Source organism: Pipistrellus kuhlii, unplaced genomic scaffold (genome assembly GCF_014108245.1).
Source record: "Pipistrellus kuhlii isolate mPipKuh1 unplaced genomic scaffold, mPipKuh1.p scaffold_m20_p_5, whole genome shotgun sequence".
NCBI lineage: Eukaryota > Metazoa > Chordata > Mammalia > Chiroptera > Vespertilionidae > Pipistrellus > Pipistrellus kuhlii.
The window spans coordinates 56,580,188-56,604,597 of record NW_023425551.1 but is presented as its reverse complement, the minus strand read 5'-3'; the positions used below and the strand labels follow the sequence as shown (position 1 = coordinate 56,604,597).

Genomic DNA, 24,410 nt, shown 5'->3' with positions numbered 1-24,410 from the left:
AGAGAGATAGAGAGTTAGAAACATCGATGAGAGAGAGTCATCGATCAGCTGCCTCTTGCACACCCCCTACTGGGGATATGCCCGCAACCAAGGTACATGCCCTTGACCAGAATCGAACCTGGGACCTTTCAGTCCCCAAGCCGATGCTCTATCCATTGAGCCAAACCGGTTTTGGCTTTTCTTTTCTTTTTTTTTCTTTTTTAAAGACTTGCAGTATAATTCTTAAAATTATGTTTACATAGTGGAACTTGGAGACTGTGCCAAAGCTACATTCTCTTTAAAATGGTAGGGATGCTTTGTATGTAATAGGAAAATATTATAGAAAAATGAAATTCTTAATTGGAATGGGAATAGGGAAATATATCAAATAATTAAACCAAAAATGATTTAGTACTTTTACATAATCTCCTGAGCTTATTGATTTTAGCTAATGTAAAACAGAGTATAACTGGAAAAAGCAGGTGGTCAGAGTTGAGATGTATTTTTAGGATTTTACTATTAAAACTTTCTTGGCAGTTATGCTTCATATTCAAAACTAATGCAAGAATGTTAACTTCTGTTATAATTATAGCACTTTTCCATCATCACTGTCGACAAATCACATTATTTCTTGTGAATTCTCTCTTGGTTCACCTTGTAGAATTCTACTGAACAAAAGCATGTTATGTAATTGTTTATTTACCTTGGTAATATATAAAATTTCTACAACTTTTAGGAAGGGCTAACTTGTTTAATTTGACAGCTGACTTAAAAACTGAATAGAACAGATGAAGTAGAATAATAACTATGATTTCAAAAAATCACAGAAATTTATCTGTGACCAATGCCAATTGGTATGGGAGTAACCATGCCAACTTTTAATTAGCCATGGTAGCAGGAAATTGGGAAGTGTAATGGTGATTCCATAGCCAAACAAGAGGCTTAATGTTAGTCATTACTGATTGTGTGCCTTTAAAAAAAATTCTTTATAGGGCTAGTGAATAATTGTAGATTATGTGAAATATGCTTTTGCTGAATCTTTAATAGTGGTTATAGAAAAAATAAAGTATTATAAAAAGGAGAGACATGAAACAAAGGAGAATAATCATCAAGGGCTCTGATATTTCTTAAGTGTTAAATTTTCAAGTATTATTTTAATAAATACATAATATTTCTCTATTTTGGTATGTTATATTTTATTTAACCATTCCATTGTTGGAAATTCAAGTCTTTCCTAGTTGTTGTATTTTCAATTTCTTTTTCTTTTAGCTAATACATATAATGCAGAACTGGCATACTTTGGCAAGCATCTTTGAACATATTTCTTGTTCTTCCTTTAAACTAGATTTCAGGAATTAGAATCATTGGGTTAATAATTATGGAAAATTTTAAAAAATACTTGATACATATATTCAAATTAACTTTCCTGAAAGGTCTTGTGTGTTGTTATTGTTATTGTTTGTTTGTTTTTGTAAACCAGTTTACACTTTCTGTTGCATCTTTATTCTAGCCTAACTTATTTTAAGTATTGGATTTTTAAAATGTTTACATGTTTTTAAATAAATAAATATTATTCTATTTAACTTTTTATTTATATCTTGCATTTCCCTAATTATATTTAGTTAAACATTTATACACATACACAACTCAGATAATAATCTTATGTCATTTGAATTATAAATATTATTCTCATCTTAAGATTTGTTTGCTTTTATTTTTTACTATATATTGATATATAGAAATTCTAAATTTCTTATTTCACTTGGGGTCTTTTTAAAAAAATCTCCTCATCTATCTCTGTGTTTTCAATTTTTATGCTTTAAGAAAACAGTCAATTTAATATTCACTCTCATTTCTCCTAGTTTTGTTTTTATATATATTAATCCTTCCTTCAATCTAAAACTTATTTTGGTGTAATTCCTGGAGAAGTACAGGCAAAACAAGTAGAATGTGTTGCCAACTAGAAGAAAATATTTAAGAATGTGAGTGTTTAAATGTTCAAAACATTACATAGGAGTCAAATAAAGTAATAATATCAATTGTCACTATAGGTCATTGATGACTTTGGCAAAGGTAATTTCAGTGTAATAATGAGGGTAAATGCCAATTTGGAATTTGTTTAAGAGTAAATTTCAGATAAGAGAATTTAGAACACTCTCTCAAAAGTTGGCTGTGGCCTAGGCTGGATAATTCAGTTGGTTAGAGAATTGATCTCAATACACCAAGATTGTGGGTCCAGGTTCCAGTCAGGGCACATACAAGAATCAACCAATGAATGCATACATAAGTGGAACAACAATTTGATATTTTAAAATCTCTTTTATATATGTTAAAGCTGGCTGTGATGTGGGCAAACACAATAGAACAGAAGCTGGAAGGGATATGGATTATTGAAGAAAACTTCAATACACCAGTGTCCAAAGCAGTCATGAGGCCCTTAATAGGGAAATATTCTTGATCAAGAAAAAGGAAAGTACAGACCAAGCTGATTTAGAGAGTCACAAATGTCTTATACTTTCTAAGGAATGTCATACCAATATCACTAATAACGTTATATTAAGTTATTCTAATTAAAATCAAGAATATGACAAAGGTGTCGCCATTAATATTATTGAGCAATATTCTGTCCATCAGTTTTATGTCCCAATTATAGTTTAAATCTATCCATTTCTCTCCATCTGTTAGAGTAGACCAGCATGAGACCAGCAACCATATGTGTCTGTTTATGCCTTTTTCTCCAGCACCCAGCATAAAGCATAGCACATAGAAGAATTCAATTAATTATTCCCATACTGGAGGAGAGCAGTGTAGACAAGGTTAAGTAGTGTTTCTTTTTTGAAATATTTGATAATTATTATTTTGATTAATTTGATTAAAAATCAACCCTATTTTTTCAGATTCCTGCTATTGAATTTAGGAAGTAGAATAAGAGATCAAAATTAACTTTATATGTATGGCCCTTGAAATTATGTTTCAAAAATGACAATACATAAAACATTAATATATTTAGTAATATACTAAAACTAGGGGCCCAGTGCATGAATTCTTGCACCTTAAAAGGAACTGTGGGCTGTGAGGCTATGGTGGGCACAGGGACGGGTCTCAGCCCATCCTCTGCACCCCCACCAGGCCCCTCCTGCCTCAGCTTTTATTTTGATCTTTATTCCACTTATCCTGTTTCTTCACTCCAGGCTCTAGCATTTTCTCAGATTTCTACTCTTATGTTTTAGCCCATCTTACCCTTTTTTCTAGGGTCTGTCTATGCCATAGACTCAACTTCCTCCACGTCCCCCTGGCTCCGCTTTCCTCAGCGTCTCCTTCATCTCCCCACCCCACAGTTTTCTTTTCCACCTGTCTTGCTTTCATCCCATCCACGCCTGATTCTCTTTTCAGGTTACTAGTACATTCTATTTTTATTTCAGGAAGCTCTCAGAAAGGAAGAGAATTTTTCATATAAATAAATGAATTCATGAACAGCTGACTCTGGAGTGATTTTTGTACTCAATTAAATTAAGAGTAAGGTAAAGGCAACTCTTCACTTGGTAGCAGATCTTAGTGTATAAAAATGTTTTAAATTTTTTTTAAATGAAATGGATTTTTAAATTAATCTAGCAATTGCTTCTGCTCAGCATAACCGTCAAATATTCATCATTGCCTGTTTTCACTAAATCTCAGTTAATATATTTTATTAACTAAAACTGTAGGAGCTGCATTCCAGATGGCAGGAAGATAATTAATTCAACATCACCAAATATTAGATGACAGGTGCATTTTTATTTAGAAGCCACTGGCATGTGAACCTCTTTCACATTCAGTGTAAAAGCAGTTCACTGTGTAGTAATTGCTGAACAAGTGTGTCCCACCAGACTTAAATAGCAGAATTCCACTGCACAGAAAAACGGAGGTATTGGTGCAGCTGCTGTTCTAGTGGATGTGCCATGACTGTGTGACAAGTTCTCATCTGGGCTTACGGACATCTATTGCTTCGTAGTTTAACTTCTTACAGAAATTATTCTTGGTCCCCACTTTTCCTTGTTAATCTCCACAATCCCCTTTAAGCCATATAATTAATTCCCCCCTCAGTGATCTGCTCTAATAGCAGTCGAGGACGAATTAGACAAGATACAGATAGCAATCCACATTGGGTTTGGCGTTTCTACATTTCTCCTTGTTGTTCTTCGTGTTCTACCAATAATTATACTGTGAGATAAAAAAAAATAAAGACAAAATGGTGACACATTAATGCTTTGAGCAAACATGTCGTGGAATGTTATTTTAAGTACCTGCACTTGTCCAGCCCTGGGGAGGAGTGTGGCAATGCAGATGGCTTCACCCACTGGCTGTGTTCCAGGGCTTCTCTGATAGTGATCCTTCCTCCACTTAAGGTTTACTTGTGTGTACAGATGATTCATGGAATTGACGTGTTGAGAGAAATCAAAGGGCTGAGTCACACAGTAGCACCCAGTAGGCTCTGGTCAAACCAAGCGTCCTTACCTAGGTAAGAGGGAATTTAGGAGGTAATCCACTTTGACTCTCTTGTTATTCAGCTTTTGGCAGGTGGTCATCGAAGCTCTGCTTATTAAGGCTAATAGCAACTATTCTAAGTTCTTTATTTTAAGCCAAAATCTATCCAAAATCTATCTTATCTCAGTTATTATCCTTTAGAAGAATGCATTCTCAGATTATTCCTTTTTCCAAGTGACTGACAACCTTTTGGAGAGCTGAAGGTAGCTAATGTGTTCTTTCTTCTAAACCATGTTAGAATTCCAGGTTTTTCCATTGTGCTGCTTGGATTCTGGCTTGTAGATCCTCATATTCCTCACAGCCTTAATCTCACGATATGATAGCTCATCAGTGTCCTGTTACTGTGATGTTCATTCATATACAGAGTTCTTCCAGTGTGTTTTGAGCAGAGAGTAAAACCGGCATTGCAAAAGTGAAGGAACTGGGGTTTAGTAGAGCTGAGTCCTAATCCTGGCTCCACCTCCAACTGATGGCAAGGATTCCCCTGAAAAAGGAGGCTGCATTACTTCTAGAATCATAAAGGTGTAGAGCTAGAATGAATCTCAGACTATAAAGGGTCTATACTACTGTCAGACATTTGTTTTGTGTTTTTTTTTAATTAAAATGTAAACATTTATATTTATATGTGCCAACTTTTATTTTGGGGTTTTAGCCTAGTGTGTCTACTTGTCAACTTTTAAGTCTTTATTCTGACATCTATTGCAATATTCACTTTCCTCAGCTTTGTTATAGCCATGAATTTTGTATAGATAAGTTCTGGGTCTTTGTGAATAACTGATATAAATATTGAATAACACAAAGCTCTGTGGCACACCACTGCACTCCTCTTTCTAGACAACTAAACCTGAATGAAGTAAAAATAAATATTTTTATTTAACCATTTACTCCCTTATTTCACTGCAATTTGACCCACATTTATCCAACACATGTCTAACTGAAGTAAATAAACCAATCTCATAACCTTTGCATAATTATTGCTTTGTTTTTAATGTGATATACCCTCTTCGTAATCATGTTCTTTACTAATAGCTTAAAACCAATTTGTGTAATAATTAATTCTAGAATTTTGCCAAGATCAATACCCAACTTACTCATTACTCATGTATATTTTTTAATTGAGAAAACATGACTGTATTTTGGCTTTTTCTTCTCCAAAATCTCAGAAATTTATGTCAGTGACTAATTTCCATGAGCTCTTAGTATCTGTCTCTAATATGCCCTCTCCTCTCTTAATGTCTTTCTTTGTCTCAAGAGTGGTTATCTATTATAGAATCAGTGGATTTTAAAAAGCCTTCACTTTATTTTCAAAGCAGTTTGATGCCAACCATAACCCAAGGTGATATTGATTTTTTTTCAAACGTTATGCCAGATTTTAGAACATAGTTGTTTTTCAGTCATCCATTTATTTGATTACTTACTACCTACTGTATACCAGATACTGTGTTCAGCACAAGATTAACAGAGATGAAAGAGACAGATTATTCTTCTGAAGAGCATGGGTAAACTGTCCGATGGTTGATAAAGGATGCTGTGAGAAGAAAGAGGAGGGGGTGCTTAACTCTGCCTGGCAGAGGGAAGTGAATTGGGTAAGGACCCATTAGTGAATCTTGAAGGATAAGTAGTTCTCCAGAACAAGGAAGAAGCAAATAGAAAAATTCATTCAAAGGCACAGAGAGGGATAAACCACAGGATGTATAGAGAACCAGAGGGGGTCTGTTGTGAGACAAAATGAAAAGCAGTGACTATCAGAGGAAAAGAAGGAAAAGAACTTTGAAAAGCCGACTGAAGCACAGCTTCCGGTAGAGCGCTCAACCAGAAGAATTGCCAGGAAATAACATCAAGAGGTTCCCTCTGAGAGTTCAGCTGATGGCATGTTTAGCTCACTCACCTGGGAGGGGCACTACCTGACCTCCAAGCAAGCAATCATTATGGTAGGGAACTTTTATATTTTTGGAAGAATATTCCTGCTAGAGGATCCATGTGGAGTCTCCAGACAAAAGATTAGAGACTCGTGCTGGCTTAAAGAGACTTTAGATAAGCTCTTTGCTTGGCATTTCCCAGGAATTTCTGAAGCTCTCTATTTTCTTTATTCTTTCCATTTATAAAACTGAAAGTTTTAGTGTAAGATTTGGCTTCTATTATGCTAGTTAAGATCCTAAGGCAACTTAATCTAAAGTATTTTATCCTTTCTTTGATTGAAGAAAGAAAATAAAAAGCGTGAAATGTAGACAAAGTTTTAGCATTTGATGATAAAGCATAAGTTATGAATTCCTGGCTTTACCTGCTAATAAATAGTCATACTTACCAAAGAACCCCACATTTTACAGATGTTATAGTCATAAACTAAGTTCTCTATTTCCCCTCAGTATCTTGATTTCCTTCTATGGGATGGCAGAATTAATATGTTTCCATTTCTTCCATCCCTGCAATTGTCTGACTTAAATGAAGTACATTATTTTTCTTTTTCATTAGTTTTATTGATATGCTAGTCTTTGTTGCTTAATATGGTTTTAAGATGAACTTTAAATACCCTCATCACAAATGATAAAGGAATTCTTGCGCTCACATTGCCACTCACATTTTTCCTCCCTTCTCCTTCCAGTTTTTGTTAGACAGTTAGACATGTAATTTTAACATTTTTCAATATTTTGTTCTATTCACAATACCCAATTTTTCTTTTAATCTTACAGCTAAATGGGATCTGTGTTCAGTCTTTGCACACATGTTTAGTGTTTTTCTTTTATTTGGTTGATGCTTGTCTTCTAGTTTTGTTCTTAAAAAGTTCGTGAGCCACATAGCTCAGTTTGTTAGAGTGTCGTCTCAAAATGCCAAGGTTGTGGGTTCAGTCTCTGATGAGGACACCTACAAAAAGCAACCAAGTGGAACAGCAAAAGTCAATCTCTCACTCTCTCAATCTCTGTCTCTAAAATAAATTTAAAAATGTTAAGTTCATGAAAGATGTCTATGCAGATTATGTGAGGAGCCCCTCAAAAATTTTTCCTATCCTTAATGACAGCTTAGTTGGATTTATAGTCCTTGGAACAGTCTGTTTCCTTGAAGACATTTTAGCTATTGGTCTACTAACATTATTGAGTGTTGAATGTTGCTGTGGAGTTAACTGCAGCCAGCCTAAAATCTTTTTTTTTTTATATGAGACTGATAATTCTCCTCACTTTAAAGATGGAATTAATACAAATGAAGGAATCAAATGTGTTGTGCATGTTAATTAATTTTACTGAATTGGTTTAAGGGCTTCGTTTAAGAGTTGGTTGTATTTAAGGGGATTTTTTTTTTTTTTTTAGAGTTCATTTGGGTAGGTACAGGTCCCCCTACTTGTAGTTGGAGTCCACATATTATGTATACTGAAGCTATGTCTTTGAGAGGAGAGATCCGTTCCTTGGGCAATAGAAGACTCAAAAATGAACTGCTCGCTATTGAGATTTTGATAGTACAAGGTTAGAAGTATTTAACCTGAGTTTCATTGTATGGGATGGTTTTGGAATCTTGAGCATAATGATTCTACTTGTTTAAGTTAGCCAGGTTTTGACTTTATTTTGGAAGAGACTCTAAATGAGTTAATGGAGAGTGACTAATGCCAAATCGAGACACATTCGAGTCATTTCCTACTTTTTTCTCTCAATAGAAACACCCTTTCTGCTATCCAGAGGTCCATAGTCCAGTGGTCCATTCAGCAGCATTAGAAGAGGAGACAAAAAATGAAGGAAGACTCAGAGGCTTTGCATTTAGATCTGTTGGAGACAGAGCTTAGTCAGAAAAATCTAGGACCTCTTAAAACTTATCCTAGAGAGGGAAAAGCAGAGACCTGGGTCCTAGAACCCTTCACCATTGCTAAACATCTTCAAAAGTTCCTTAATCATCTATTTCATTGTACACAAAACTGCAAAGAATGTCTCTTACTTCAGAAACTTTACTCAGAAAAGTGTCTCTCTCCTGAGTCTTTGAAAGTTTAATCCATTTAAAATTGTGTATTATTAATTTTACTGTGTTAATAGTCATTATGGTTCAGTAGTGTGCATAATATATGTCAAGGGGACATCTTAAAAAGCATATTATCATAAAATGCATATTAAAGGACTTTCCATCTACATAAATTGAACTTAATAGATTATAGCAACTACAATGGGCCGTTAGGATCTTTGGAAAACAGAGTTCAGGGCCTTGTTAAAACATACATTTTCTTCATGTCATATTCCACTTAGAGAGTTTGCTCTGGTAACCTAGGGCTTGGATATATTTATTTTACTTAGTTAAGAAAAAGAAAAATAGAGAAGTTTTTTCCCCCCAGTAAGTCTATGAAGGCAGGAAGAAAGCAACTTTTACAATTAATTACATTGTTTTTTGTTTCAAAGAATATACATAGAAAAAAATGTCATTTAAAAGTAATATCTTCATGCAGACTCACTCTGCACCTGGATGCAGTCCCAAGCAGATGATTTTTCCATCTGCCACAGAAACATCCCAGAGTACTGTGACCTGTCAAGGGTGATGCAGCTGCTCAGGAGCACAGGGGAAAAAGTAACAACAACAACTACAATAATAATAATAATTCATCTGTAAAAGTGTTTAATGACACAGATTACTGTGTATAGAAAAATTCTCCTTTCATGTTTCAGAAGAGTGAGGGTATACATGTCAGCTTAAGCTGAGGTTATTAATTGTTTTATCAGTGGATATACTTTAATGAAAGGCATTGAACCTAGATTATATCCAGTGTTTTTCATAATGTGGTCTACAGACCAACTACATCAGAATCTCCTGGGTGCTTAGCAAGTCCTTAGATCTACTTGAGAAGAAGTCTAGGCATGTGCAGTGAAATTTGTATTTTAATGAACCCAGAGATTCTTGCACAACAACTGAGATTTGAAAGAAGTGGTTATTTTAATCTACAAACCCAATCACATAATGCAGTCCACACCCAAGTCCTATCGAGACTGAAATCTGCTAGCTGGGTGTGTAGTCTGACTGCAGAGTGTGGCTATAACCCCGTAAACATTCTTCCAGGAACACTTATTTTTAAACCAGTCCTGATCTGTACTACCAACATTGGATTTACATGAGAAGCCACTGAGCTTTGTGGGTCTAATGCCAAGTTTCCCAATTCTAACTTTGTAGTAGCAGTTTTAAAATGTGTAGAGTAGAGATTTGAGCACAATTGTTCATTGAAAATCCTCTCCTCTTGCTAGGACTTTGGGTGTTTTAAAAAAAGTCATTTTGGTGGTTCAAAATCAAAAGGCATCACCCCAGACGTGTCCACTTATGGCCTATGGACGAACTCAGTGATTATAACGGATTCTTATCTGACTGCACCACTAGCTGTACCAACACAAAAGACAGCAAAACAAAAACCCTTTGTCATGTCATTTTTCATTCTATAGTCTTTCTCAAAAATGGAATTATAAAAGAGTGAAATTCTATTATTAATATTAACTAATAACCCTATCTCTACATTTCCCTCCCTGTTTTCTTTCACTGTAGTACATAGTACAAGCAGTAGCACCTTTTGCATATTTGTGGCACAGATTCAAGGCTACATTGAAGGAAAGTTCATTTGCTACTGAGAAGCATCAACTATGATGCTTGGGGAAAAAAATTAAAACAAATATCACACTGCTGGCTTAAAGTCTTTAAAAGAGTTGCCTGGTTACTTTGTTCACAACGAGCAAATCACCAGTGTTCTTATAAGCTTGTGAAGTTTTCTAAACGTTAAAGCCATAAGCACTGCCATTTGCATCATGGCTCTTCCGTTTACTGGCTGCTAAGACTTGGATCTGACAGAAGGCTCCCAGCTGTGTTTCACTTGCCTTGTGGGGTTGGTTCTTGATTGTTGGTAAGGATTCCCAGCTGTGCTTACTTAGCAGCTCTCTGATTAATAGTCTTCCTTCTCTCATAGAGAACCCCTACTGAATAGAGTTGCTAATACCCTATAAAATCCAGTCAAATAATGGGCTCTCTCAGCCCAAATTTGCAGTAAATGGAAAATGTGAAAAGTTTGAAACGAAGTATGAACATCAAGTTTTGACATGGGAGGAATAAATCAAGAAGAAGAAAAAAAAGATGTAATTAATTTTGATCCTTAAAGCTTTAGACTAAATATTCTGACTCATATGGGTTCTGGAAAATACAATGCTTTGCTATTGGCCTTGCTGTAAGAAACAGATCTTTATTTTAGTTTTTAGGTTTTTGTTTTTTTTTAACATATATATATATATATATATATATATATTTTATTGATTTTTTACTGAGAGGAAGGGAGGAAGATAGAAAGTTAGAAACATTGATGAGAGAAAAACATCAATCAGCTGCCTCCTTCACACCTCCCACTGGGGATGTGCCCACAACCAAGGTACATGCCCTTGACCGGAATCTAACCTGGGACCTTTCAGTCTTCAGGCCGATGCTCTATCCACAGAGCCAAGTCGGTTTAGGGCAGATCTTTATTTTAGTTTTTAAAGAAAAATTTAAACTTAAATTAGAAATTATTTAAAAGTGCAGTATTGTTACAGTTTTATTTCTTCGTTCCTATGGTTTCATTCTCAATTAACTGCAGCCTTATTTAGATCAGTCATTTATATGTTCGAGGCAAGTAAAAAGTTATGTGCCATTTTCTTTACTTCTCATACTGGTTAGACTTGACTACCAATTCAATAGTGAATTGTGACACTATCACTGTTGAGAAATATAGACCAGAAAATAAAGATGCCTCCATCTAAAATAGAATTACATGTCTGAATTATCTGAAAAGGGTTTTTAGTCCTCCACTACAAGCTTGCTTTTGAGATTTGTCCTTTCCCTATTAGTTGGTTCCCAGATGGGACAGTAAGAAATCAAACCATTCTCACTACTAGTAAATGAATACTTTACTAGGATCATTTGGGAAATCAAAGCACTGCTATGAAAAGAGGTGTTAGCACCTCATATTTCTTCATGAATCAGACAAAAGAGTTTATTGAGTTCTATGTTAAATGAACTATGTTAAATAATAGCAGACAGCATTCATGTATCTTAAAAAGACTCAAAATACTGTTAGAGATTCCAGCCAAACTACCTTCCCTATTTCCTTTAGCAGTCTCAGCTAGTCATATCTGATCAACTATCACCTCTCAGTCCCAAAACTACACCCTACACCTGGGTTCTCTCCGGGTTTCAGTCCACTTTATACCCTTTTATCTACTAGACCTGTCTTCTTGGATGGCTTGTTTGATTCATTTAGTTCAATATGTTCAAAACAAAATTCTTCCTCTTTTCTCTCACATTTGGTTCTCTTTCTGCATTTTGCTCTTTCTGTTCGCGGTGATGATATCACCACCCTCCCAAGTTTTGCCCAGGCCCCAAACTTGTCATTTCCATCAACTCTTATTTCTCTCTATCTCTTGCTTCTGGAGCATCTCATTTCTCATTGTTGCCCTTCTTTTTTCATTTCCACATATTGGCATAAACCCCAGCCTTTCTTGCTTTTGCCTAACCTGTTGGAGTAGCCTTCTAACTGAATCCTGACTTCTAATCTCAACCCTCCCAATAATTCCCCCTATAGATAAAGCTCCATTAATCTCCAAAAACTATAGTGTCAATCTTCCACTCCAAAGAGTCAGTGCCTTCCAAATAGTTACTGAAGGCTGTCCTGACACCGCTAACTTATTCTTCATGGTAGGTCACAATCCAGTCTTGTCTGACTTTCCAACTTCATGTCACAACATTTCTCTTGTTCAGAATCCTGTGCTTGCCTCAAACCAAGTAACTTGCTGGTCCTTATGTTTGTACTTTTACCTTTACCTTGTTCTGGAGTAGCCTTCCTTCATCCCTTTTGATCTAGATCCTGCCGAAAGCCTGGGAATTTGACCAATAATTAGATACATAACTTAAATGTAGACTAAAGTTTAAGAGCCTGAGCCATGGAGTAGAACTTCTTGGGTCCAAACCCTGGTTCTTCCAACTTATTAGCTAAAAAAATGGGGGAAATGATCTTAATCCATGGTGCTGTGGTGAGGTAAATAAATTAAAGCTCTGAGAATAGTGTCTCAAGCATAGAAGATCTAATGCTAGACATCATTTGTGAATGAATAACTTTAATTTCTAGGGCACATGTGTCAAACACAAGGCCCGCGGGCCAAATCCGTCCCGCCAGGCCTTGCAATGTGGCCCGCACCACGCTGTCATCACTGCACTCCGCTGTGTTTCCATCATAATGACTGTTTATGACTGTTCAGTAAACCATTCTGCCCGCGATTTAAGCTGGATTTTAGATTTTGGCCCCTTCTCTGATTAAGTTCGACACCCCTATTCTAGGGCTTTTACCCTTTAAGCAAGTTTTTATTTAGGTATTAAAAAGTTTAAAGATATGTATAAATAACACATCTCTTTATTTGTGGGCATGAAAAATATACTTCACTTACCTTTATATAAAATAAAGAACCTATAGTCAGTCATTTTAAAGAAGTTATTAAAGATAATTTCAAACAAACAGTAGTATAGAGAATAGGATAAGGAATCCCTATGAATACACCAACTGGCTCAACTCATGGCCAATCATGTTTAAGTTAGACCCCTTCCTTTATGATTTTGAAGCAATTCCAGACAGTTTAATATGTATCTCTAAATGGTAAGAACATTTTCTTATATAACCTCTATACCATTATCACACTTATAAATTGTAACAGTAATTTCCTTTTTATAGGCTTCTTAAATTTTTATTGAATTTATTTATTAACCTATATCGTTTAGGTTAATATAAAACTATAGAGGGTTCAGGCATATAATTCTATATCTATACGTTATATTGTGTGTTCACTACCCTAAGTCAAGTGCCATTCCATCACCCTTTCCTCCCCTTTTATCCTCTTGTACCTCCCCTACCCCCCTTTCCCTCTTTAACAGTAATTTCTTAATGTCATTAAATAGTCATTTGGTATTTGGAAAACAAATATTTATTTTTATATACCAGTAATTTGATACTATTACTTATGTCATGGCCCTTTGTCTCTAAATATTTCATTGTGTATTTTCTAAGAGCAGGGATATTCTCTTACATAATCACAACAGTCAGTTTTATGGTTACATTAATTCATTACATATTTTGATTTTAACAGAAATAAGTAACACTTATGCACAGTTTATAAACACATTTCTCAGGCAGCAGCTCAAAATAATGCCAAGAGATAGATGATATTATTAGACAAGTTTATCGATAAGGAAACTGAAGCCTGAAAGGTTTTAGTGGTGTTAAATTCTTCCCTCTATAAATCTTGCTGACTCTAATTGAGTGAGACCTCGTAGAAAGTTTATAGATTTAATGCCAAAGCAAACAGAGAAGAAAACTCTCTAGTTCATGCATCCTGGTCAAACAAAAAACAAGTTACAGACAGCATGAGAGGAATGGGTCCTTGGATCTTGTTTCGATTTGCCTGTGATGAGTGTGGAGAGTTCCCTTTTAGATCAGTCATTCTCACTGGATTCCCAGGCAGCAGCTGTGACAGAATGAATTGTCTCTCTCCAATGAGTATAAAGTTTTATCTTCTTTCCTCATCACAAAATGAAATGAAATAGAGAATTTTTAAAAGGGCCTGAAATATTATTACATATATTATTATAATGCAGAAATTTTTATACTAATACCCAGATGACTTTGCAGTTTTGAGAATTCACTCTAGATATGGCATGAGTTCCAAATCAGCCAGAAGCACTGTCGTTTAAGATGCCCTTGTTTTATTCAAAATTTTCCTTGATGATATTTCACTCAGAAATATTTTTGGAAGACCTAATGAATGTCTCTGCCTATGTGCATCTTAGAAGAGACAGACTAGACCAGTGTTTTTCAACCTTTTTTGGGCAAAGACACACTTGTTTCATGAAAAAAATCACGAGGCACACCACCATTAGAAAATGTTAAAAAATTTAACTCTGTGCCTATATTGACTATATATAAAGTAATTCTCTTGAATGGGAATCAAATAAACACAAAGAAAGTATTTTATAATTACTTTATTATGAAATATTAAATAAACAAAATAGTGAAAAATTATAAAATTCTTGTCTTGTCTGCACCTACGGCACACCAGGCAACATCTCGCCTCGGAACAGCGGTTGAAAAACGCTGGACTAGATTAATGAGGAATGGGCCTACATTAGCATATCTCACATCCTGCTACTCCCTGCTCAGACATCAACTTAGGCCTGGCTTCCCTAAGAGGCAGTCTCTTGTTATATCACATTTCCCAGGATTCATTCATTCTCCTTCTCCTTCCCTCCAATTCCCCTCTCTTCTCTTCTCCTGTCATCTCCTCTCCTTTCTATGTCCCCCTCTCCACCCTCCCCTTCTGTCCTCTCCCCAACTGTCCCCCTCAGCTAATCTGAAAATACTTTGGGCCATATTATCTGTCATACCTAAAGTAGTGACCACAATTTTAAGCTAAGTGGGAAGGGGGGCTGTAGCATATCATCTTGCTAGCATGGTACATTGGGACTATTTCTATTTTTTTAAATTGATTGTTTGTCTTCCTATGGTTGAATTATAAAGAGTATTTCTTGAAAAACTATTTGTTCTTTTATATACAAAATATGAACCACAATAAGTTTATAATATGTAATTGTTAATATATCTACATGTTTAGTTACTAAAGGAAATTGATATGACTGATTTTATAGAAGTTATTTTGTTAGATTAAGTTCTTCCCCTTGAAAAGATAACTTAATTAGGTTTATGTCACAAAAGCAATTAGGTGAGTAATCTTGGCTCTAATCCATTTAGATAAAAGAATTTCAATTTGTGACATAACCAATAAGTTTATCAAGATAGTCATTGTGAAGATTTACAAAGCAGGGGCATCGGTCTCTAAGATAAAATTATCTCAGCCTTTGTTTTTATGCATCCTGTATGTGTTAAGCCATGTTTTTTTTTTTTTTAAGTTATCTTTATTGTTGACAGTATTACAGGTGTCTCTTTCCCCTACTCCCCCCTCCCCATTGACCGCCTCCATGTATTTCATAATATAGCACCTTACATATAACATTTTTCATTTCAACATTATAACAATACTTTTTAGGTAGGTATAGGAGTTAGTTGCTTTTGCCAGTTAAATTCCCAAAAGGCCAATAATGGGAAAGACTATGAAGATTCACATAGCTGTAGAGACAGACTTGTTATTAGACTTAGACCTCCTGTTTCCAAGTGCCAGACTCAGTTCAGTAGATCACAATTAGAACCTCAAGCTCTGGCTGGGCAGTTTTTGAAAATCTATCATGTTTCTCAGTATATATTTAGCTTCCAGAGACATACTCAGTTACTTCTTTTTTATCATCATAAATAACAACAGCAAAGCAGTAAATTATTATCTATTATAAGGTATGAATCACAGATATCTTTATCTTAGAAAATAATTTATAAAAGTTCTGTTTTATAACTTATTTGATTAATATATATATATATATATATATATATAGATATAGATATAGATATCTATGGGTTACTAGTATACTATATGTGTGTATTTATAATCAATAAAATATTTTAATAGTTTAAATTATAGAAAAAACTAATTATATAAGTGTATTTAAATCTTTACACCTTAATAATTCACCAAAGAAATGTGTTTTGTTTCTGATCTCCTAAACTGATTTACTTCTATTGCAATAGAGCTGTCTCCTTATAACATATATCAATTTATTTTCATAGAGTTTGTATTGCTCTCACATATAATATAAAAATATATTTGCATTTTATATAAAATACATATGCAATCTAACGGGGTAAAAGGATGATTGGGAAACCATGTATATATGCAGGGGTAATCTGAATAAGCCCAGCAAAAAAGTGAGAAGAAAGATTTGACAAAGGGCTACAACATTAAATGAATTCTCCAGCCATCCACAGCTTGATCAGAAAAGGGTGGAAGCCTTATGGACTTGAGGTGCTAAAACACAACTTCTGACTAAACCCTTGGATTATCACTAAACTATTTGGACATAGGAGTGATCCCAAGGAAACCAGTTTATGTCATGGGAGTCCCAGGAGGAGGGGAAAGATATAAACGATACAAACAAGAGCCAAAAACTTCTGAAATTTGATAAAAAATATTAGTTTCTAGATCCAAGAAACACAACAGAACTGAAGTAGTATAAACACAAAGAGGACCACATGTAGACACATCATAGTGAAACTGCTGATAAGCCAAAGACAAATAGTAAATCTTAAAAGCACCAAGAGAAAACCATCATGTGCATGGAATCACAATAAGAATAGTGGCCTATGTCTCTTTAGAAACAATGAAGACCAGAAAACAGTAAAAATGGCATATTCAAAAATAAATTGTCAACCAATAATTCTATATCCAGTGAAAATATCTTTCAAAGATGAAGGCAAAAATAGATTTCCAAATAAAAAAATAAATAAAATGAATTTTTGCCAGCAGACTTGACCTATAAGAGTTATTAAAGAAATCTTTCAGGGTGAAAATAAATGATAACAGAAAGTAATTTGAATGCTTAAGAAGGAAGGAAACATACTGGAAATTGTAAATATATGGGTCAATGTAAAAAGTTCTCTATATGTATGCATGTATGTGTGTATAAATGTATACCTTTTTATTCTCTTTTCTACTTTTAATTTCCTTAAAAGCATATTTTAAAGCAGAACTATAACACCGTACTGTTAGGTTTATAGCAGATGGATATAATATATATGACCATAGTAATACACAAAAGGGGAAGGAAATGAAGTTTAATTGTAGTAGATTTGCCATAGTTTACTGAAATTAAGTCAGTATTAGTGGAACTAGATTGTGATAAGATAAAGATGCATATTGTAAGTGCTAAAGCAAATACTTTTTAAAAAATATATATTTTATTGGTTTTGTACAGAGAGGAAGGGAGAGAGATAGAGAGTTAGAAACATCGATGAGAGAGTCATCGATCAGCTGCTTCTTGCACACCCCCTACTGGGGATGTGCCCGCAACCAAGGTACATGCCCTTGACCGGAATCGAACCCGGGACCCTTCAGTCCCCAAGCTGACGCTCTATCTATTGAGCCAAACCAGTCTCGGCTAAAGCAAATACTTTTTAAAACTCTCACAAAAGCTACATAATCATAAGAGAAAATAAAAATGGCATGCTAAAAATATTTTTAATAAAATGAAGGCAGTGAAAAAAAGATTGAAGGAATTAAAATGATACGAGGCATATGAAAATTAAATAACACAATAGAAACCTTTACCTAACCCAAGGTTACAAATGACTTCTTCTCTGTTTCTTTCTAGAAATTTTGTAGTTTTAGATTCATATTTGAGTCTAAATTTCATTTGAGTTCGTTTTCATGTGGGATGAGATTTGTGAACTAAAGTTGTTTTTTTGTTTTGTTTTGTTTTGTTTTTTTGCACATGGATAGCCCCCATACCAAAATTACATTAAATATGATCTAAAGTCATATGGGCAGTTTACTTACTCTTAGAAGAAAACTGGGCAGTAGAGGCTTCACGTCTGTCAGTTGGACATCTATTCTTCAAGTCACTCATGAGGGGCTTTAAATGCTTGACTTATGTGTTAATGCCTCCCCCCACCATCTTTAAAATGGGATTAATGGGTCATCGCATTATACTTCATTTCAAGGAGAATTTATGATTATATATATTTACATTTATACTTATATTTATGTATTTATTCACAATCACCATAATGGCCCCCAGATCTAGAAGGGCAGAGACTATCTTCTGAGGTTTGTAGCTGAGCAAAATGCCATTCAGAAATCTTGGCTTCCTGTGTTGTGGGCCCATCAAGTCAAAATAATTTTCAAGGACAATGGAGCTAAGCTTCCTTGTCAGATTTTTAAGATTCGTTCTATTTTGTTGTTGTTGTTGTTAATCCTCACCAGAGGATATTTTCCCATTGATTTTTGAGAGAGAGGACGAGAGGGGCAAGAAGACACACACGCATTGATTGGTTGCCTCCCACACACATGACCAGGACCAGGGATTGAGCCTGCAACCAAGGTATGTGTCCTTGATCAGAATCAAATCTGGGACCTTTCAGTCTGCGGGCCAACACTCTATACACTGAGCCAAACTGGCTAAGGCCATTCTATTAATTTATGAATCCATTCAATAATCATTAATTGAGAAACTACTGTAGTTCATTTTTATTTTTTTAATTGATTTTAGATTTTAAAACTGATTTTAGGAAGAGGAAGGAGTAGAGGAAGTCAGACAGACAGACATCACTGTGAGAGAAGCATCGATTGGCTGCCTCCCACATGTGCCCTGACCAAGGATTGAACCTACAACCTGGACATGTGCCCTGAATGGGAATGGCACCCACCACCTTTTGGGTACAGAATAATGCTCCAACCAACTGAGCCACACTGGCCAGGGAAAGGAAGTGCTATAGTTTAGCTCTTGCACTAAGAGTTGGAGATAAACCAGTGAATAAGGAGAATGCAGACCTAGAATCCTCAGGTGATTTAAATTCTAGCATGGCTTTTTGGAACCCAGGGATCTGTGCAAAAGTGCAGGGATCTGTGGAGAGGGTGGCAGGGAGAAAGTCTTTGCCCTGGCCAAGGCAAGTTGAGCTGCTCTATGCAGGACTAGGTTAAACCTCATCAAGCCTGTTGCTGCTCTTCATCTTTAATCCTCTCCTATGCGGTGAGAGAAGCTATGTGGAGACATGATTAAACTCTTGGGAGATAGGGTTTTAAGTCCAGCAAAGTGGTTTAATCAAAGATTAAATGGAACAGGTAGGAAAAAGAATCAAAGGGGCAAAATCAAAGGAGGTTATATTTTAAATGATGCATTAGTGAATTTGATATCCATTTAAATGTACTGAATACTCTAAAAATCATCTCCTACCCACCAGTGAAGACAACTCTGTCATGAGGTGAAAGTTTGTTGTCATGGATGGAACAGTTTGGATCTCTTAGCACTGGGCTGGGACTGTTTCCCTTCTGTGAAAATGAAATGGCAGGTATCTTTAATAATTTCCTCCTTTGCTACTTATAAAAATGAAATAATGTAAAAATAAAAGTCATATAGGAATACAGATAACCTGGTATAAGCAAGACAACTTTTAAAGAAAAATCTGAAGGACTAATACTATCTGATTTTAACATTTACCATAAAGATAAAGTAATAAAGAAAGTATCATGTTAGTGTAAAGATAGACAAATAGACAAATGGAAAAGAATAGAGCCCAGAAATAATCCCACATACATATGGACAATTTTAAAAGAGGTACAAAGACAATTCACTAGATAATGGATAGGTTTTTTGTTTGTTTGTTTGTTTGTTTTTAACAAAACTGTTGAAATAATTAAATATTAATTTTTCTTAATAAAAGACTTTCAATTCACATCTGTCACATTATTCATTACAGGTGCATTTATACAATTTATAAAGTAACTAAATTTATTTGTAAATAAAGTCTTAGATATGACACTAAAAAGATAATCCATAAAAGAAAAAGTTTATATGTTAGAGTTTATAAAAATTTAAAATCATTTTTTAAAGAGTCTGCTAAAAGAATGAAAAAACAAACCACATTGGGAGAAAAGCTTTGCAAATTACATATATCATTAAAGGGTTTGTATCAAAATACATAAATGACTCTAAAATTCCCATTTTTAAAAAATGAATAAATAATTTGAATAAACGCTCTCTATAAACACATGAAAAATGCTCAACATTAGTCATTAAGGAAATGCAAAAACAAAACAAATTAAAATCCTTAGAAATGTTTGTTAATATAATGTTGATGTTTTTTATGGGCAAATATATACATCAAAACTTATCAATTTATACACATCATACATGTGTAGTTTATTGTCAATTATGCCTTAATAAAGATGTAGAAAATTTTAAAGTTTAAAAACACATTACAAAAATATAAAGCCAAACTAAATTTTGGGAGAAAATATTTACAAATTATATATCTGATATTATGTAAAGAACTTGTATAAATAACATGTAAAGAACTTTTACAACTCAATAATAAGTTAGGAAAATTAACTAAAGATGAGCAAAATATTTGAATGGGCACTTCATCAGAGAAGATATGTGTATGGCTAATAAGCATATGAAAAAAATCATTAATCATTAAGAAAATGCAAATTAAAACTGCAGTGAGGTATCACTTTGCACCCACTGGAGTGGCTGTAATAAAATAAGACTGACAATACCAACTGTTAGTGAGGATTAGTAGAAATCTGAAACCCTTATACACTGATGAGAAAAATGTAAAATGATACAGGCACTTTGGAAATAGGTTTGGAAGTTTCCTAAAAAGTTAAACATGCACTTATTATATGATCTGGTAAGTACACTCCAGGATATTTATTTACCCAGGAGAAGTTAAAATACATATTCACAGAAATACATGTATGTCATTGTCATAACAATCTTATTTAGAACTAAAGGCCCAGTGCAGGAGATTCATGCACTTGGTGTGTGTGTGGGGGGGGGGGGTGGGTGGGGGGGGGATTCTCAGCCTGGCCTGCACACTCTGGCAGTCCAGGAGCCCTCAGGGAATGTCCAACTGCCAGGTTAAGCCCATTCCCAGGGAGCAGGCCCAACCCAGCAGTCAGACATCCTTAGCGCTGCTGTGAGGTAGGAGAGCCTCCCGCAACTGTCTCTGTGTTCCCCAGCCATGAGCCCAGCTTCTTGCTGAGCAGTGCTCCTTCTGTGGGAGTGCACTGACCACCAGGGGCCAGCTCCTGCTTTGAATGTTTGCCCCCAGGTAGTCAGTGCACATCATAGCAACCAGTCGTTTCGCCTTTCACTGTTCCATTGATTTGCATATTAGCCCTTTATTATATAGGATCGCTAAATATGGGAAATTGGCGAGTGGATAAACAAAATGCAGTACATATATTCATACAAAGAATACTGCTCAGAAATTAGTAATGAACTACTTATCCTTGTAACAACATGGTTAAACTTCAAAACCACGATGCTACATCATAAAAGCCAGACCAAAAAAGCTGCATGTTGTATATGAAATTTCTAGAAAGAAGAGAGGGAGGGAGGGAAGGAGAAAGAGAGGGAAGGAAGAGAGAAAGTGTATCAGTGATTGCCTGGGTTATAGATATGATAGGAACTGACTACAAATTGAGCACAGGAAAACTTCCTGCATGATGAAAGTATTTTAATCCTTCAATCTGATGATGGTTGCACAATGAAATAATTGCACTAAAACTCATTGAACTGTATAAGCAAAACATGTCATTATTTTGGTGTATAAGTTGTACTTTAAAGATAAAAAAAATATGTCTATTCTGGAAGTAGGAATTTGAGACTCATTAGCATATAGATGGCCCCTATAATTATAAAAGTGGAGAAGATACCTAGAGAAAGTCCATTGAAAGGGAAAATTTAAGAACCTGGTACAGATCCCTATGGACTAGTAATGCTTAGAGCACCCAGCACAAAAGAAAATGAGAAAATGTGGTTATAGAAGTAGAAGAAAATATTATAGTGTCTCAGCAAGCAAGTATTGCTCAGAGGGTGCTGGTCAAAATAAAAGCTATAAATGGCTCAAAGAAGAAAACACACCAGAAGGTCTCTAATGGTGGCTCCTGAGACCTTGGAATGAGAAGCTTCTGAGGAGCAGAAAGGGAACAGGGCGATCTGGAGTGAACTTTGAAGTGAGTGAGGAGCAATGGGATGCAGACAAGAAGTATGGAAGGTCTGGTTCAATGTTCCTCTGAAAATGGAAGGAGGCAGGTGAAGCAGAAACTGACAGGAGATGCAAGTGAGAGGTTTTTGTTTCCATAAAAGATTCAACTGTATGTTTCACTGTAGTTGGAAAGAAGTGAGTAGGAGGAAGAGTGTTGAAGATTCAGAGTAAAGGGCATAAATTTAAACATAAATTGCATGAGAAGAGAGAAGATGAAATTGAAAGCACAGGCTGAGGGATAAGTATTAAAGAGAGAATGAAACAGTTCTTCCATGCATAAGAATAAAGGGAATGATGGAATAGATGTAAGTGAATTCATAGATTTCAAGGCATCCAGGGAAAGCTTCTTGGATGGCTTCTGTTTTCTCTGTAGGAAGCATGGTCATCTGAGAGTAAGGGCAGAAATCCCAATACTAAGGGTTTGAAGGTATTAGAGTAGTTTAACAACCTAGAATGAGATTAATTATCACGAATTTACAATGGTGCTTAATTGCCCACTTATATAAATGTCTCTAGAATTAGTCAACAGCCTAGGAACAAGAGAGAAGATGGATAGTTGGATTCTCTGAGCTTGGCGCCATTGGGAAGACAGAGAAGGTCCAGGGTGTGTATAGTGATAACAGAGCAGTTGAAGGATAGATCTTGAGTATGGAAAAAAAATGCAGGCACTGGGGGCTGATGGACATCACCTTCACTTGGGTTACCCTGAAACAAGGTTCAGGACAATGCTTGGGGCAGGTAGTTTATCTGAGAGAGATCTCAAGAAACAGGTGTTAGGGGGTGGAAAGTATAAGTCAAGTAACAAGAAAAAGTTAATAACAGGGTGTATTTTAAGCTGGTTATCATTGTAGGGGACTGGAACTGAGTTACGCTGGGGACCTTCTGAGGAATCATGTGGAACATGCCTTGCAATTCTCATGACAGGCTAGAAAATGGACATGGACACATGAATCCACCAACTCCTGTCACTTTTTGGTGGAAGACTGCTTCCAGGGATCATATAGCCTTCCCCACACTGCGTTACTTCCTGGCTGCCTTCTGGGAATGAAAAAAATACTCCAGCTTCAGAAACACCACAGTTAGGAAAACAAAGATAGGAAGGAAAGTTGAGCTTGAGGTGAGATGTCGGCAGCACCTATAGGAACTGAACACCACAACTTGAGCTGAAAACTGAAGGAAGTTGAGGGCATGTGGTACAAGGTCAAATTAGACCAATTGAATGAAAGTCCCTATGAATCAAAGTAATTGAGCAAATAACTTGAGATAATAGGAGGAGTTCTTTGACCGTGTGAAAGTTACATATGTCCCCTGAGATGTTCATTTATCATCAGTAAATGGAGACGAGAACCCCCACTGATAATTACTGCTAGAATCTAAAAGAGTCCTTACTACAGTATGCAAGCACTTCGCATGGGGTCTGGCATGTAGGAATGAATATAAAACAGGAGCTAGTATATTATTGCTGGTGTCTATTGAAACATTAGTAATGTTAGTAACTACTGTACCTGCATAATGGATAATAATTGATTAATTCAACCTCTATAAAAAGGTTTCCCTACTTTCCTAAATGTAATAGCTTAAATACCAAAGCATTGTGGTTTAATTCGGAAGGACATTAACTTTTCACATAGTTTTGAAGTTAGTTTCATCAAAGAATAGACATTAGAAAAACCTTAAATGTCATCTAATTCCCATTCATCCTCTTTCCTTCGGTTGGTATTGCACTTTAAGTTTCTATAAGTCTATTGATAGAATGATTTACTGTATTTTCCAAGAAATCTTCAGAGATGTTCTGTTGGGTTTGTATTTTTAATTTTTGCATCTACTCTCCAACAACTTCTGGTGGTAAATAAAATTTCCTTTAATTCTAGCTTAAATCTGTAGTGCTGTGTTTTTACTCATTTTCTCCCTAGTGAATAAAAAAGGAACAGCTGGTTACTATTGTCAACTTTCTTTTGTTTAGGAGTTATTTAGTATGCAATGCTTGAATATCATTATGTTTTTGTCTGGATATAGAACTCCCCCTGCCTCCCCCCACCCCCAAAAGAATGATAGTATTTACAATGGAGGTGCTTTAGAGTTCACCTAGTCCCAAACATAACCTGATGAATTAATACCAGTTAAAATATTAATGTCATCTTGCATTTCGTTTTTATTGCTTGTAGTAAATTACCTTATATATCCTTTGCTCAGTTACCAATTGAGATATTATTCTTTTCCTTATGTATGATAAAAACTG

At 35.3% G+C, this 24,410-nt stretch overlaps 1 protein-coding gene and 1 non-coding gene across 2 annotated transcripts in view; both read left to right on the top strand.

Annotated features, from left to right (window-relative positions):
* The window catches only part of COL19A1 (collagen type XIX alpha 1 chain), a 250,774-nt gene that overhangs the window by 66,025 nt on the left and 160,339 nt on the right, over positions 1–24,410 (top strand). The window lies entirely within an intron of this gene.
* On the top strand, positions 8,917–9,033 carry LOC118706255. The gene has a single exon (XR_004983970.1). It is a non-coding gene; the product is annotated as a small nucleolar RNA SNORA77 (small nucleolar RNA).